The sequence below is a fragment of the Lathamus discolor genome, chromosome 16 (assembly GCF_037157495.1).
Source record: "Lathamus discolor isolate bLatDis1 chromosome 16, bLatDis1.hap1, whole genome shotgun sequence".
NCBI lineage: Eukaryota > Metazoa > Chordata > Aves > Psittaciformes > Psittacidae > Lathamus > Lathamus discolor.
The window spans coordinates 4,154,978-4,170,447 of record NC_088899.1 but is presented as its reverse complement, the minus strand read 5'-3'; the positions used below and the strand labels follow the sequence as shown (position 1 = coordinate 4,170,447).

Genomic DNA, 15,470 nt, shown 5'->3' with positions numbered 1-15,470 from the left:
CCCCACATACAAAGAGAGGCAAAACGAACTCCCCTGCTTTCCAAATGCCCACCCCCCTGGCACTAGCACCTACGTGCAATCATGCTTTCACAAAGGGAAAGCACACGTTGCCCCCAAACACATACCTCCCCACCTAGAGATCAGAGCTGTTCAAGAGCTGTGTGTATGTGCTGGCACGCTCCACAAGTGCAGTCCTACATGAATGGGTTAAAAAGTCCCATCTCCCCAAAAATACATTCCCGTACGTTTCCCCACGCATTCCCCTTTCACACATTCCCCCCGCACACGCACGCAGTCCTCACGCATACAGATGGGCACCGGCAGACGCCCATCAAGCTGCAAAAGTCTCTGTGTGCTGGCACCTTCCCTTCCCATCACATTCCCACTCTATTTAGGGCAGAAAGTGAAGGCCGATCCTATGTGCAACTGGTACCACAGAGGGAATCTCGGGAGGCTGGTGTGAGCTCCAGCTGGAGCCCAGCCAGGACACCTACAGCTCCCGCCTGTATGCTCGGGCGAAGGGCCAGCGGAGCCTCGGTGGCTGCGGGTGGGTAGGACGGTGCCTCCGCACGGTGCCCAGGGCGTGCGCCCATGGCTGGGGAATGGGGTCAGCATTGAAGCGCTGCCTGGTGAATCCCCATTCCCACCATCCCCAGCCCTGCTGAACGGGTGAGCTCAGCACCGCTCGCAGCTGGAGATAACTGGGAGGCAGACACGCGGCAGCCCAAATCCCCGCTGCCCTCCCCCTTTCTGCAGCGAGGGCAGGTCCCATTATTCTGGTCTGGAGGTGAGCAGCCAAGTGTGTGCACCAGCCGGCAAATGAATATATAAATATTTATTCAAAGGAAGAGAGGAACAGACGTTCCCGAAGCTGCACTTGCCGCGTACGCAGCAACTCCAGGGAGCCTGCAACTTGTCTTCCGTCCCCGTTCCTGCCTCCTGCCATCTCACACACCCTGGATTTGCCCCTCTGCCTCCCCAGCTTCTGCCCCCCTCCACCCCAGCTCCTGCCTTTTGCCTCTGCATCTTTCCTGTCCCTTCTCCTGTGTTTGGGACTTTTGAGCACTGCAATTCTGCTCTTTAACACTTCAGGAATCTTTTCCTGAAGTTTAAGTTAAACGTGAAGCAAGTTCTGAAAACATACCTGTTCCCTGATCTACAAAACTAACCTCCCAGGACCTTCCAGAGGTGGGATTTGCTCTGCAGCACCAGGGCTCTCTGGTATCTCCATCCCACCTATGCACGTGTGGCTGCGGGAAAGCAGAACTCCCAGCATCTGCCAACCAACTCTGCACAGCCTGGGCACATCATTTTCTCTTTCCATTGCCTTATTTCCTTGTCTATGGAATAGGAGGGACATTACTTATAACTACTTATATCAACATTTCTGTTTCCCTCCTTTAGCCTATCAATTTCAAAAGCAGAAGGGAAAGAGATGCTTTCAAACACTTTCACCTTACAAAGGGATGCTAAAGAGGGGACCAGAGCATCTGAGTTTGGTTCACTCAGGCAGAGGGAGAGGAACTGAGCTGCTGAATGAAGGACCCCTGTATCTACCCGAGGTTGGGACTGCTGTACCCCCAAAGCCAGGCATAGGCTCCCTCCCCCCGGGCTGAGCTCCCCACCCCAAATCACCCTGCGTCTCCATTGCACTGTTTAAAGATTCCAGGCTAAGTAAACATCCCCCTTCATTTTCTTCGTCTAAATAGAAATGTTTTGATTTCGCATCAATCTGAGGAAGCCGTTTATAACCTGAGCCTGTCACACGGACTTTTCATCTCTGCCCAGGACAAACTCTCCCACATGCTCTATTTACACTGAGCGCTTCCTCTGAAAACAATGCCACCGGGAGTTTACTCCGTTCGCCCCCTCCCCACACCCTGTGAGGGGACACCGGCTCCGCACCCAGCCCCGTGGCATCTCGAGAGCAAACCTCCCTTTGAAGAACAGCTACAGCTTGTCACAACCAGGCCCGGCAAGGAGCAGGACAAAACCCACCTCACCATTTTGCTGCCTTGAAGTGCTCACAAGCCCAGCTCTGTCCCCGCTGCCCCTCTTTCCCCTGCACTCCATGTGCTGCAGTGCCCAGTGTGCAGCCCCGGGCTCTCTCCTTCCATGCAGGCCCTGAAGCACCACCTCTTCTGCCATGAACCCCACAGTGGGGAGCTTCCAAGGTGGGCACGGCTTAGCTCTGCCTTCCCCCAGGGGAGAAGAGGGGCTGAGGGGGGCACAGCATGTGTGGGAATGAAGGGCTTTGCAGCATGGACAGAAGGAGGGCATCCCAGGCAAGGCGCAAACGCTGCTGTGAAGACAAGGTCTGGCTTTGCAGGAAAAGGAAAAGAGAACCAAAGTCTGACTCTGGCTTTGGGTCAGTAAAGAAACATACCCTGGTAGAGGTGGAAAGGGTCCTGGCTGTAAAAGAGGGGCATGTGGGAGCTGGATGAACCAGCCTGCATGGCGGAGGAGAAGGGGTCCTGGCTGTGTGCAGGAGCTCGGTGGTGTGGGAAGAGCTGGGGGTACAGGTGGGACCCCGATGGATGGGGTTGAGGAGGGGAAGAAGAGGAGGGAAAGAAGAGGGGCAGGAGGGCTGGTGCTGCAGGGAGAGGGGTGCTGGCTGGGGAGGGCCGGCGCGCTGTCACTTCAGAGGGCCGGGTACGTCGAACAGATGGAGCTTTCATATTCCTATTGAAGAGTTTTAAGCCCAGCTGAGCAGCTCCGTTCAAGAGGGAGGTCCCAGTGCCAGCTTTCCAGGAGCTGCAAGCTCTCATTCGATTAATTATTAACAGTATTATTTGGGGCGGGGAGGGGGAGGAAGCAGGGCTGACATGCTGCACAGTCCTTTTCTCTTTTAACCACTCTGGTGCAAGCTTGACTGGAGAGACTCCAGTCTGCCCAGGAGCCCCAGACAGGGAGGGCAGCACGGCTCACTGGGTGAGGATGCTCCTAAAGCCTCTTTACACTTGAGCCAAAGGTTTGGAGCTTAGGACAGAGCCAAACCTTCACAGCAGAAGGCTGACGGGGCATTGGGCTTCCCCGGAGCAAGGCCCTGGTTGTGCCCAGCCACACGCCAGGAGCAGGCAGGGAATGCAGCCAAACACTCAGCCCCTTCCAGAAAACATTTCCATTCCAGCACAAAGCCTTGTGCATTATCCCAGGCAGCGCCAGGGCAAAGGCAAAGGCAGCAAGAGCCCGGGTATGGCCCACAATGCGTGAGAGTGGATTTAGTGTGTATTTTCCCCTCTTCATTTTATCAATAAAACATTTTATTGCTTTTAGCCCAGGAAATGACCTTGGATTAGCGGATGCCGTCTCTTCTGGCTGACCTTGGGGAGTTCACAAAGGCTCTTTAACAACCTCCTCTGCCCTGCAAGCATGGATCCCGCCTGTGCGCGTCTGCGTGAGGCCGGGGAAGCCCTCGGTGCGAGAGTTGGACCTGACAGGCTCCAGCTCAGCAATGGGCAAGGAGGAGAAGGAGAATCAAAGACGTGGGAGGAGAAATGAAGCGAGCAGCCAGGGTGTCCTTACACACTCCCTGCTTTCCCAAAGCCCTCAGGGATCTCCCCACACACCCCATGCATAAACCGTGGAGGAAAAGCCGGGCACTCTGCTCTCGTGCTCATGTCAGTGCAGCCTGCCTGCATTCAGCACTGCTTGACCTTCCCCTGCCTGCCACACTGACACCTCCAGCCACACAAGAGGCTGCTTTGCTCCCTATATCCAGCTCCCACAGCCTGACCCAAAGGAGCAGAGACCAGTACCAGTTCCCTTCAGCCTGTCCTGCTTCCCTTTGCTCAGCCGCCTCAGCCGCAGAGTTAAGCTGTGGTTTTCTGGTGACAGTGAGGGGCAGCATACAGACACTGGGCAGTGAAGGACAGAAGATATCCTGAGAGGAGGGGAAGCACCGGGCTGCTGCTGGGGCTTCTCCCGGAGAAGAGCTCATGAACACGGGGAGCCCCCCTTCCCCTCAACAGAAAATAGCCACATCATCTCTGAATGGTATTTTCACCGCAGAAGTGTAATTAGGGAAGGAGGGAAAGCGACAGGAGAAACCAAGAGGAATTTTCCTCCTCAAGGGAATAGAAACTACAAGCAAAGAGGGCTCTAAGCCAGAGTGAGGTCCCTGCACACTGCAGGGCAAAGCCTGCAAGGGTGCTGCAGCAAACAGCCCATCCTTGCTGCCCTGCCTCGCTAACACAAGCCTCTCCCCGCATCCCCCTGCAGTGTCCCCTAGTAAAGAGCATAGAGGGTCCCCATCCCCTCCTGCAGACACCCCCAGCTCTTCTTGTGCCTCACGCAGAGGGAACCCCTCCTGGTGTCACCGTCAGGGTGGCTTTGCCCTCCCCAGAGAGTGCTCCCAGCCCCCAGGTGCCTGTTTCCTCCAGCCGTGTCCTCCTGAAGAGCGAGCCCTAAAGTGTTAACGGCGATTGGTGAAATGGCACAGCAGATTGCTACAATAAATAATTTACTGATATTTATAAATATTCAAATCAGCAGGCTTCAGAAATTGAAAGGGGGGGGCTGAGCTGACAGGGAGGAGGGGTGTTTAGGGAGGGGAGGGGGGGCTGACATTAATTCCCAGGCTCTCCAAATTCATTTGAGAACTGTTTCTCATTTCAAACAAATATTAAATCTTTTGGTGTCAAGCCTCCAAAATAAAATATCAAACAGAAAGTCACTACCCTCCTGGTGGCTGATGCCTTGTCTGCTGTGGCACTGGGTGCCTGTGGCCCTGTCCCCACTGGGGGAACAACCACAGCCTGCACTGGCGAGGTGCCTGTGTGAGAGCAGAAGGTCATCCAGCTATACCTGTAACACAGCCCACTGCACCACCAACCATCGTCCGAGACAGGAATTCCCGTTAACACCACCTAGAAGACCTTGCCTTCATCTTCCAGTGGATTCTCTAAATCCCATTAGAAAGAAAGGGCTGAACATCAGAGCAATGAAGGTGGAGCCAAGACTCCTGATCCACCATGGGAACATGGCCTGGCAGTAAACACGAAGCAGGGGGTCAGGGCTCCTGACTTTCACTCTTGCTCTGGAAAGGAATTTGGTTTTAGAGACTGAAGCTGGAGGTTAAAAGCCAGGAGCACTGGCTTCCAGCCCAGTTTCCAGTCGTGATGTAACCATCAGTCTCCCCAGGTTTCCATGCCTTAGTTTCCCCATGCAGAGGAGCAGGAATGAGCATGATTACCCCAGCCTGTGGGCTGGATGGTTACTCAGTGCTTTGAGACCTCCATCAGCACTCTGTCACTGTGCTGCATTCTTACTGAGCCTTTTTCACCTCTGAGCATCCTACTGACCCCTCAGATGTCCAAGGGAGATGATCCCGTGTCCTCCCCTGGACCACCCCATTGGTAACGCCAAGCTCCAGCATGGGATGAATTTCCCTTAGATGAGTAATGGCTTTTCTAATGCACGGGCAGGCTGTCAGCTTCCCTACTCCCAGTGTTTTATGGGTTTAACTGAACGGCTCTGAACTCCCTAGTAAGAAATAAAGTTATCCCTCAGCGTCCCTTCTAAACATTTCACTCAGTGCAAACGGTGTTTAAGAAAAATGAGGACATATTTCTTCTTAAGGATGCAGTATCCCCCTTCAGAGGCCTAATTTATGCCATATATCACTGGCCAGGGAGAGAAAGGCAGCACAGACCTCACACTAGGAGTGAGCTGGCCCTAGCACAGCCCAGGCACAGCCTCTCCTGCTGCAATGGTGCAATGGGCTGCAACTCAAAGTCCTCCAGAGTCCGCAGAGTCCCCGCTGGAGAGCAGAGCCCGGCTGCAGGCAGCAGAGCAGGACGGACACCGGCACTGCGCCTCCTCCGCTGCCGCAGCGGCATCTCCTGCCTCAGACACCTCCCTCTGCACCACCCCAGCCTGCATGGACCCCATCCTGCTCACCCTGCCCCACGACAGCCTCCACGCTGCCTCCTCACCTGCCGCTGACCTGCTCTGCTGCCGCTCCACCAGCTCTTCACAGGCATTTGGCACAGCTGGTGGGGAAAGTGCTTCAACTGCGAGCAAGGACAGCACTAATCCTTCTTCACAGCTCTTTAGTAACGCACGTCTGAACCTTTTCCTGAGCAGATCGCAAAAATGATCCTAAATGTGCTTTGATCTTGTCCACCCCTCCTTACTCTGAGAGCCGCCAAGGCTCTGCTGCTCACCCCCAAGTGCCCAGACAAAGCTCCTTGCCTCTGCCCTTCCCTTGCCCTGCTCTCCGCTCACATACCCTGACCCTCCAAAGGACAAGAAATAAGCCCCTCTTTTTGCATAGCAGTAAGGTAGGGAACTTCCAGAATTAAAAGGAGCAGAATGGAAAGAAGAGGGGAAAGAAGCACGTAATGGGAGTCGGGAACTTTGGTTCTCCCCCCTGCTCTGCTTTGAACCCACTTCTTTTCTTAGGGCAAATATCACCCAGGCTCCCATTTTGCCCTTAACCTGCTGGATCTCATCAGATGGTCAAAGGTTTCTTGCCTAGCTTAGCAGGCCCAGTATCTTGTTTGCAATTTTAAGTGCTACTGCAATTCAAGTCACAGCAGAGGAGAAGCAGTGATTCAGGACAGTTTGAAGCTCAAAAGCTCCTTGTGTCCCGCTGCCTATTTCCTAGTTCATCTGTCAATACAGGATAAGATGTTTCAATAGCTTCCTCCTCTTGGTCCCATGAAAACCTGTTCTCAGAGCTCCAGCCTAATGCAGTGAGCAGGGTCTCGCTGCTCCTTGGGAGCCTTCTGTTTTCAGTCTTTCCTTTCAGATAACATAAAGCCAAGAGGATTGGCTTCTCTGATCCAGTTTCTCCTCCTTGCCCTATTTATTTATTTATTATTAATTCTTTTAGTCCAGTTAAAAGGTTTACTATCCAGAGGAGCCTAAGTGGCCTCACTCAGCCTAAGTAACTCTATAAATCAAGCAGAACTGCTAACATCTACATCACAATCCTGCCATCAATCTCCCCACAGGTTGTGAAGAAAACCAAGGGGAAAGACGCAAAAGGGAGAGTGAAGAGTAATAGCTCATCACCATCGGGTCCCTGCAGGCTGGCTGTGGCCCTTGGAAAACTCCCTATGAAGCCAGACATGTTGTCAGGGCAACTAAATGCAAACATAATGCCTAACTTCACCTCCTGTAGACACACATGCACGCTGCGGGTGCTGTGCCAGGGGTACAGGGTGGACACGGAGGGAGGGAAGGGGTGGTGAGCAAAGAGGGCTGGGAAAGCCTCTGGAGCAGGTTCTGCATTGGGATCCAGCTCCCAAGGAATGAAGGGGAGACCAAGACGTGAGCCTCTCTGAAATGCTGCACAAACCCCTTTGTAAATGCTGAAGGAGATGGGGCAGTGAAACATCGAAGTGGTAAAGAGAGAACCAGACTCAGCTGTAAGCACCAACACTGGGGAATTAAAAGGGCCTGGGAAAGACAATGTGCTTCTAAAATGACAGTTTCAGAAGGGAATTGCTCAAAGTTTCATCAGTTCCTCTTGGTGACTATCTTTAATGAGAATCCAAACCCACCATGACCCACGTCAGTAGAGAGGAGCTCCCTGGCTTCAGGCTGGGCTCAGAGTAATCCTTAATCAAGGGCAGGGGTTAAGTGAGCCACCTCCTAAACAAGGGTCCCTCCAAACCCTGGTTGTAGCTGGTAGGTGGTTTAAGAGCAATTTGCAATCCCTTTCAGCACTATTAAGCTCAGACCCAACAAAGAATGCAGACTCCTAATTAATTGCAGTGGGAAGTCAGGAGCTAAATGGGAGTTGGGAGCCTGAATGCTTGTTGCATCACTCAGAAACACAGGGCCAGGAAAAGTTCATTATTGTGGTCTTTCAAGGTCCTGCAAAGTAAATCAGTGTGTTAGCCCACATGAGGGAAATGAGACCTCAGCAAGAGCTGCATGACAGAGGGCAAACTCGAGCATCTTAGCCTTGCAGCTTGTTTTACATCCTCCCCACAGCCCTCAACCGCTGCCTGAGCTGCATGTGAGCAGGTAAAATGCTCTGGGCCTGGTATGCAGAAGGGACACCCAGATTTCTTAGAGGTTTCTTTGAACCCCAGGTGGGGCTGGGAGTCTTTCTGGCACCCAAAGAGCACCCATCACATGCAGCACTGGGAGTTCAGGGGCTCTTTAATCCCTGGAGATGCCTGGCACCTGCAAATACTGTGCAACACGGTTGGGAGGAACACTTGTCCATCCTGTTTGTGTGGAAAAGGCTCACAGGCTGGCCAGAGGAGAGCTGAGCTCTGGTGTAAAAGCAGTGGGACATCCCTGAGCTTGTCAACTCAGCAGTCCTGGCAGAGCTGCATGGGAGGGACGCTCACCCCTCGCTTCCCGGTGCTCACACCACACCAGTTCTCTGTCCTGCCTTTTGCTGCTCTTTCTTCTGGTCATTAAGGCTCACGTTCTCACCTCTCCTGTCCTCCTGAGCCCATCCATGCGCCAGCACTATCACTAACAGCGAACACACACGTGTACAAATACGAGGCCGTGCAGGAGCACTACCACATGCAGAGGCATACATGACCCAGCACACACACACACAACTCCATGTCTGCGCACATGCTCATGGAACACCCTGCACACAGAACACATGCTAATGCATGCAAACATCCATGTACCTGTGCCTGCACAAGTATTACACCCGCACACCGTGGTACACACGGGTGCACAGTGGCTGCACCTCCCCAGAGGCGCACACTTGCAGGCATTCAGCTCTGCTCAGCCCCAAATGCACCGAGCACCCACAGACGCACAGCCCACATGCAGACACGCACAGGCAGAGCACCCTGCATGCACTCACACACTCACACACACGCTTTCAGCTCAAGCCCGCGTGCCAGGAGCGGTTTATTCTGCAGCTTGGAATGAGGAGACAGTGGGCTCCCAGCCGGACGCTGCAGCCAGGCTCGGCAGCAGGGACAGACGCTCCCCATCCCACCACAGAGCCCCTCTTTACCCCCAGCCCAGCTGCACCTCACACCTTAAGGCAAAAAGAGCATCGGTGAGTGTCTCATTGGAGCTGGCGTCCCAGCGGAGTGTGTGTGCCGGGCAGGGGATCTCTCCCTCTCCCTCTCTCTTCCACTCGCATCTTTTCATGAACTCTATTTCTCTTTCCTTTCTGAAAACAACTGAGCTGTAAATACTGTTTAACCTTCTTCCCCCGTTCCCCCCTCCCCTCCGCACTATAAAAACACAAATATGCCATAACTCAGCTGGCTCAGCCGCCGCGCCTCCAACATGCCCTGCTCCAGGCCTCTCAGGAAGGTCATAACAAACGACTTTCCGATTCAGTGCTCCTGAAATAATTTTGTGTATTAAAACCTGAATCTGCACTTTCTGGACCGAAAGCCTCTCTTAATTATGGCAAGCGTCCTTGGGATGGACAGTGATCCTTCACCACGGCACCGCTAACCAACCGGAGAGGCTCCAGCTCCCCACCACCTCCTCCTCCTCCCGCTGCCCCCTCCCACCGCCACCCAGCCCACGGCCCCCCCCCTTGCTCCCTCGCCCCCCCGCCTTCCCTTTGCCCAATCTGTTTTCAAAGTGTGTCTGTCCTTTATTAAATTGTTTTCTTTTCCACATTATCAGTTGCCATGGAGACCTCATCTCTCGGATTATTTGAATTTCATTATATCTATTGATTTGGGAGCATTTCATCTTTTTTATTGTTTTTCTGTCAATTTTCAAAACGAATAACCATCTAATTTGCGTCAGTGCTGATTATGTTTGTCCCTCAATAGAGGTCGGCAGCTGCGTCGGGGAAACAAATCAATGGGAAACCATCATAAACCTCCCCAGTACAATCTCCAGGATATGTGGGTGACATTCCACGCCTGCGAGAAACACTCATCATATCCAAACTTCTTTCTTTCTTTTTCTTTTTGCTTCTCCCCTCTCTTGTTTTTTTTTTTTGCTGTTATTCCCCCCCTCGTAGCCGGCTCCGCTGGCCACTGGCGGCTCACAGTTAAAACCCTATTTATTTTACACACATCCATGGACAATTTTGGACACATTGCATTTTCAGACAGGGAGGGGACAAGGGTGAGAAGAGGGGGAAGAAAGAAGGGAAGAAAAGGATGAGGAGGGATAGGAAAAAAAAAAAGAGGAAAAGTGGATTGGGATTGCAAATTGCTTACTATTTTTTTATTTTTAATAATTTATGCAATTTTAAGCATTTATGTATAAATTTTTTAATAAGCCACCCTGGAGCAAAATAGCCATTAACATCCCGACGTCCTTCTGTCCAATGGGCTCGTGTGCAGGATCAATTTCCGAGAGTACTTTCCCTTTTTTTTATGACATGATAAAATGCTTTTAAAGCAACTTCCACAAATATGGAAATTTTTTTCCCCTCCTCTTTTTTTTTTTTTTTCCCATTTTTTTTTTTATAACAGCCTCCACTTATTCACCAGGGAGAGCGGGAGTGAGTGTGTGTGTGTGTGTGTGTGTGTGTGTGTGTGCGCTGGGGAGGGCAGTTGGCAGAAGGATAGACCCAGCCCTAACTGGAACGGACCTGCCTGTCCTTCTAACAAGGGCATAAACTTTCATTAGCGATGCACACAGTCAAAGGCAATTTAGGGAAACGCGCTGTACAGAAAAGGAAAACCTCAGCGGTTTTTATCCAGTGGCTCCTTGGCTCCGTCCAGGGGGCTCTATCCTTGAGCTCAGCTTGTGCTCTCCAACCAAAGTGACCCCACCGGCCACGGAGAGGGGCACAGAGGGGACGGGGGGATGCGGCTCTGGGGTTGGTGGTGCCCCGCAGCTGGTCTAGAGCAGCCAGTCAATATTAATGTCTTGTTGGAACCCACCTACAAGAGGCCCAGAGCTATCAGTTGTTCTGCCCACTGCAGAGCTTCGCCCCACCAACGGGCTGGTCCTCCCCAAGGTCTCTATTTTGGGTTTCTGCACACTGACAAGTAGCCTGCAGTGCCCGATGCCCCTTTGGGGCATTAGTTACAAGCTGGCTCTGCCCAGACCCGACAGATGTGTCGCTGCTGCTCCTGTTTCCACAGGGTATATAGACTGGTTATTTTTGCAGCTGGGACATGTTCAGCCTCACATAAGAACCTGGAAAATGCCATTCCTAAAGGGACTGGCCCCGTGAGCAGGCGCAGCTCTGTGCAGGAGCGACATGAGCACACACGGCTGGAGCGGCCAATACAAGGGGCTTGGTGGGGTCTGGAATCACAACCACACACTGGAAATGAAACAAAACTATTTCTCCGCCTAGCAGTTCCCTTGGCCCTCTGTCTTTGGGGCTTACGCACCCTGAGCCAGATACACATTGTACGTGCCCAAGCGTGGGAAGCCCCTGTGCGTGTTCCTATGATTCGCTTCAACATGAAGCCCTGACGCTGGTTCTTCTAGAAGAGCAGATTTCTTTACCTTTTTGTATGCCACACTTCCAGAGATAACACAGACCTGCGAATTTAATCCTACTGACAGCAGGCTCTCGTGTTACTGGTACCTTACACAGAGCCCAGCACGCTCCCAGCCTGCGCAGCCCTGGATGCAGGCTCACCCCATCCACAGCCTGCCCCATGTGTGATGTCTGTGGGTATCTGAATGAAAGCAGAGGGGAAAATAATACATAGAAAATAAAGAACCAAGGGGCAAGCCAATGCTCAGCTGGAAAAACACAAAGTGCCGAGAACAGCAAACCCAATCAATAACAATCACAACCCAGCAGCGGGCCAGGAAAGCGTGAACCGTTTTGGCCTGCTCCCTGCATGCTCCCCCACTGGGGAAACACAGTCCCTGGGGGTCCATGATTCCATCCCCTCCCACTCCACCCTGCGTTCACCCTCATCAAAAAGCTTGATAGAATGCAAGTCCCCCAGGCTTGTTTTGGTCAGAAAATCAGCAAAGAGAAGAGAGGATCTCTGGATGGAGGAACAGCATTCCTGGCAGTGAGCTGGCACCCAAGCAAGGTTGTTGATGCTATGAAACACTGCTTCCAGCAAAAGCTCCTTACACCCCACATCCCTCCAACCACCCCTCCAAAGTTCTGTGCTGCCCAGGGGAGTGGCACTGCCTAGGACCAACGTGGGGAGGGGAAAACATGGAACCTGTCAGGGAAAAATGGGGAGATCTCCCATCTCCCAGTCTAGCATCACTCCTCAGGATAGATTTTGGGGATTTCACTGTAGCAGCAGAGAGGTCAGCAGGAGTTGAAGGTTTTCAGATCGTATATATCACTCTATATGGTCTTGTCTATAGTGAGTGCTAAATATAGCCACACCAAACCTGGAGGTGACTTGAGTGCTGTGGTGCAGGGACATCCGCCACTGCACAGGCACTCTCCATTACCTCAAAGCAATACAGAAGTCAACAGCCACAACCCAAACACAAGGGTGCCTGTGAACCCTCCATCCTCCCACTGCCGAGAGTATGAGCCAGGTTCTCCCTCTTCCTTTCCTCCCTCTCATAACCAGAATGGTTCCTCCTTTTGAGTGGTGACCAGTCAAAGTAAGGAAAATTCTAGCTTTAAGGTCCACTTGTCCATGGGATGTTGGACCCTCTTATCTATAGCACACCAGCATCTGCTTCGGCATAGCTACGTAACTTCAGCAGTGGAAGAAGCTCTGAATAGAAGGGGAAAGTCTCTTGTGTGGGTCAGAATAATTAGACTGAGCTCAAATTGGCTTTAGGCATCTGCTGCTGCCTCTGAGCAAAATCAAGCCATGTTGCTTCCATCAGCATCTCTCTGCTGTTAGCCTTACCCTGCAGAACAGAGGGGACCACATACTGCCTGGTGTAGGGCATCTCTGGGAACAAGACTTGCTCCAGCAGAAGCCATAAAGCCTCCTTATCCAGCTCTCATTAAAGCCAAGAGAAAAGAGGCCAGACAGAGAGATTGAGATGAGCCATTTCCCCAACAAACTTGCTTCCCTTTTTCATTCGCTCCGTTCTTTTTTTTCCCCCTTTAACTGTCATTAAAATAACAAGTTTCTGTTACAGTCTAAACATTCCCACATTGTATAAAGGGTTATGTTACACCAGAGTCACTGCCGGGCCCAGTGTTTGCACAGAAACCTCACTGCAGGTCCCCCCTCCTGACGAAGTGACTTATTAAAGTTTAAACAGTAATTAACAGAACAATAAAAATAAAGGGATGTTTGGGGAGTCGTAGTGCACACAGGGTTTTTGGCAGTGCCAGCACTTTTCAGTGCCCTGCGCTGGCAGAAAACACGCCTGCAGAACCAGTGGGAGAGATGGTGTGCTCAAAGGTATGATCCCAGCACCAGGGTGCAGAGAGCAGCAGGAAACGGAGAGAGGGAAGGGGGGATGCTGACGGGGCACTTGGAACTGGTGCTCACCACCAGCCCTGCACCTGTGTCTGTGCCACACCGCACTGAGAGCCCCCCTGTTCTCTGATTGTCTGAGATGGACAAGCCCCCAGAATCTGAGCCTGGGGAATTGTGTGCCTGAAACCAGACCTGGGATTTGGGAAGTAGCTCCTTTACTTTATAGAGAGTGGCAGAGAGGGAACGGCAACCACAGAGCAAACCCCTGGGGAAACCCTGCAACAGGGTGAGCTTCTGTGAGAGCACCCAAGCACAGCCCCCTTGCTTGGGAGCTTTAAAACCAGATAGGAGAAGACATCCCATAGGGACCGATCCCGCCCTGGCCCTGTGCAGATGTGGGGAGCTCTGAGCTGCAGATCCAACAGGAATTCTGGAGTCATTCCCTCCTGAAACGCAGTCAGAACCAGGACCACAGCACCACACGCCTATCTCGATAGGCAGGACCACAACCTTGTCTCTCCCACCAGAGCAGAACTTCTCCAACCTATGTGAAATTGGCTGTTCAGGGCTTCCTTCATAGGAACATGACTGCTTTTCTTCTGTTCTGTTCCCATCCCAGTCACCTCCCTTGCCCAGGATGAGCTCTAGAGCATGTGGGTAGAGTTTAAGCTTAGGTTGTCAGCCCTCCCTGTTACCCAACATGCAGCAATGCAGAAAGATCTCATTTGAAGATATTTTTGGTGCCTATTGTAACTATTCTCAAATGTTTGCCTCAGTAGCTCACAGTGCTCGTTGGCTCTAGCCCTGATGTGTGACTCAGTACACACAGCATTGTGCAGGCCCATGTTTGCTAAATCTCTTCCAGTACAACTGCTCAGTTTGCAAATAAAAAGACAGCTCCGTACGGGTGCATCTCCTGTGCAGAGTGAACCTGGGGAGTGCTGCCTTGAGCCCTCTCCCATAAAGCTGTCCCCCAACTCTGGTGCTGGGACACCCAGGATGCAGAGCTGCCCCACTGCTGCAAGGACACGTGGAGCCCATCCAGCACCAGCTATTCCCAGCCTGCCCACAGCTTCCCTTCCCTCCCCTGCTGGGGTGCAGGAGGAGGAAAATCCTCCCAGATTGCGCTGCTGATGGAGCTTGCAGCAGCTCTATGGACAGCCACAGGAGATCACCCCAGAAACCCCAGTATCCCACCAGTAGCAGTCACCCAAGTGCCTGCTCACACCTCCAGGAGGTGAACCTGCCAGCTCAGTCCTGCAAATGCATTCTGCAATGAAAACATACTCTGAATACCACAGGGCTGGCTTTGGAGCAGTCCATCAAGTGGATTCCTCCTCTTCAGTTCCCTCAGTAGTAAGGAGAACTCTGCCTTCTGCTTTCTCAATGGAGAGCTAACCAGCTTGTTTCTGCAGCTCCTATATTGGCACTGCAGGGCAAAGACACATTTCAAGCTCCTCCAAGTCAACAAGTCTCATTCTTCTTCCAGCAGCTCAGTGGCATCCAGCTCAACACTATCACTCACTGACAAATACCCACCAACAGGAGAACAGACATGAATATTGAGAAGGGATCCTGATTACTCTGTTTCTCCTGCCCTCCCATCACAAACAACATTGAGCACCTGCCCAGGCACACTTCATCACTCCGTAAGACGTGGTTTAGTGGTGGACTTAGTGGTGGACTTGGCAGTGCTGGGTTAATGGTTGGACTTGATGATCTTAAAGATCTTTTCCAACCTAAGCTATTCTACGCAAAGTGAGCCTGCCCTGGCAGTAACAGCCCTGCAAGTGAGAGACAGAGCAGGGGGCTGGCATATAGGGTTCAGAGTTAATGAAACCAAGACCTTGGCAACCTCAGTGATTTTACTGCATTCTGGTGCAAACTGATCAACTTGCATGGTGCCCCAGGGAGGATGTGAGATGGAAAGAAGGGAAGGGAGAGGTTGAGTGGGATGCTCATTCCCCTTACAGCTGCGTTTTAACTGGGCCCCAGCAGCTCATCTGAGAGTGTGACACTGGCCTCTCCATGCTGCACTTGTTGCCCTGTGCCCCATTCAGCACCCACTTCACCACTCACGGTGTCTTCACAAAAGCCTGTCCTGAATCCTCATGAGGTCCCTGGGTCCCACTGCCAGGGATGTGAATGGCATGACAGATATATCACCAAACACAGCCTTGTTTGCCCAGCCACATTATGCCCTTATATCCCCAAACCTTCCACTGCTACATT

The 15,470-nt window shown here is 52.3% G+C and overlaps 1 protein-coding gene across 2 annotated transcripts in view; it reads right to left on the bottom strand.

Moving 5' to 3' along the window:
• Positions 1 to 15,470, bottom strand: part of CASZ1 (castor zinc finger 1) — an 87,919-nt gene that overhangs the window by 48,560 nt on the left and 23,889 nt on the right. The gene's annotated exons all lie outside the window — the stretch shown is intronic.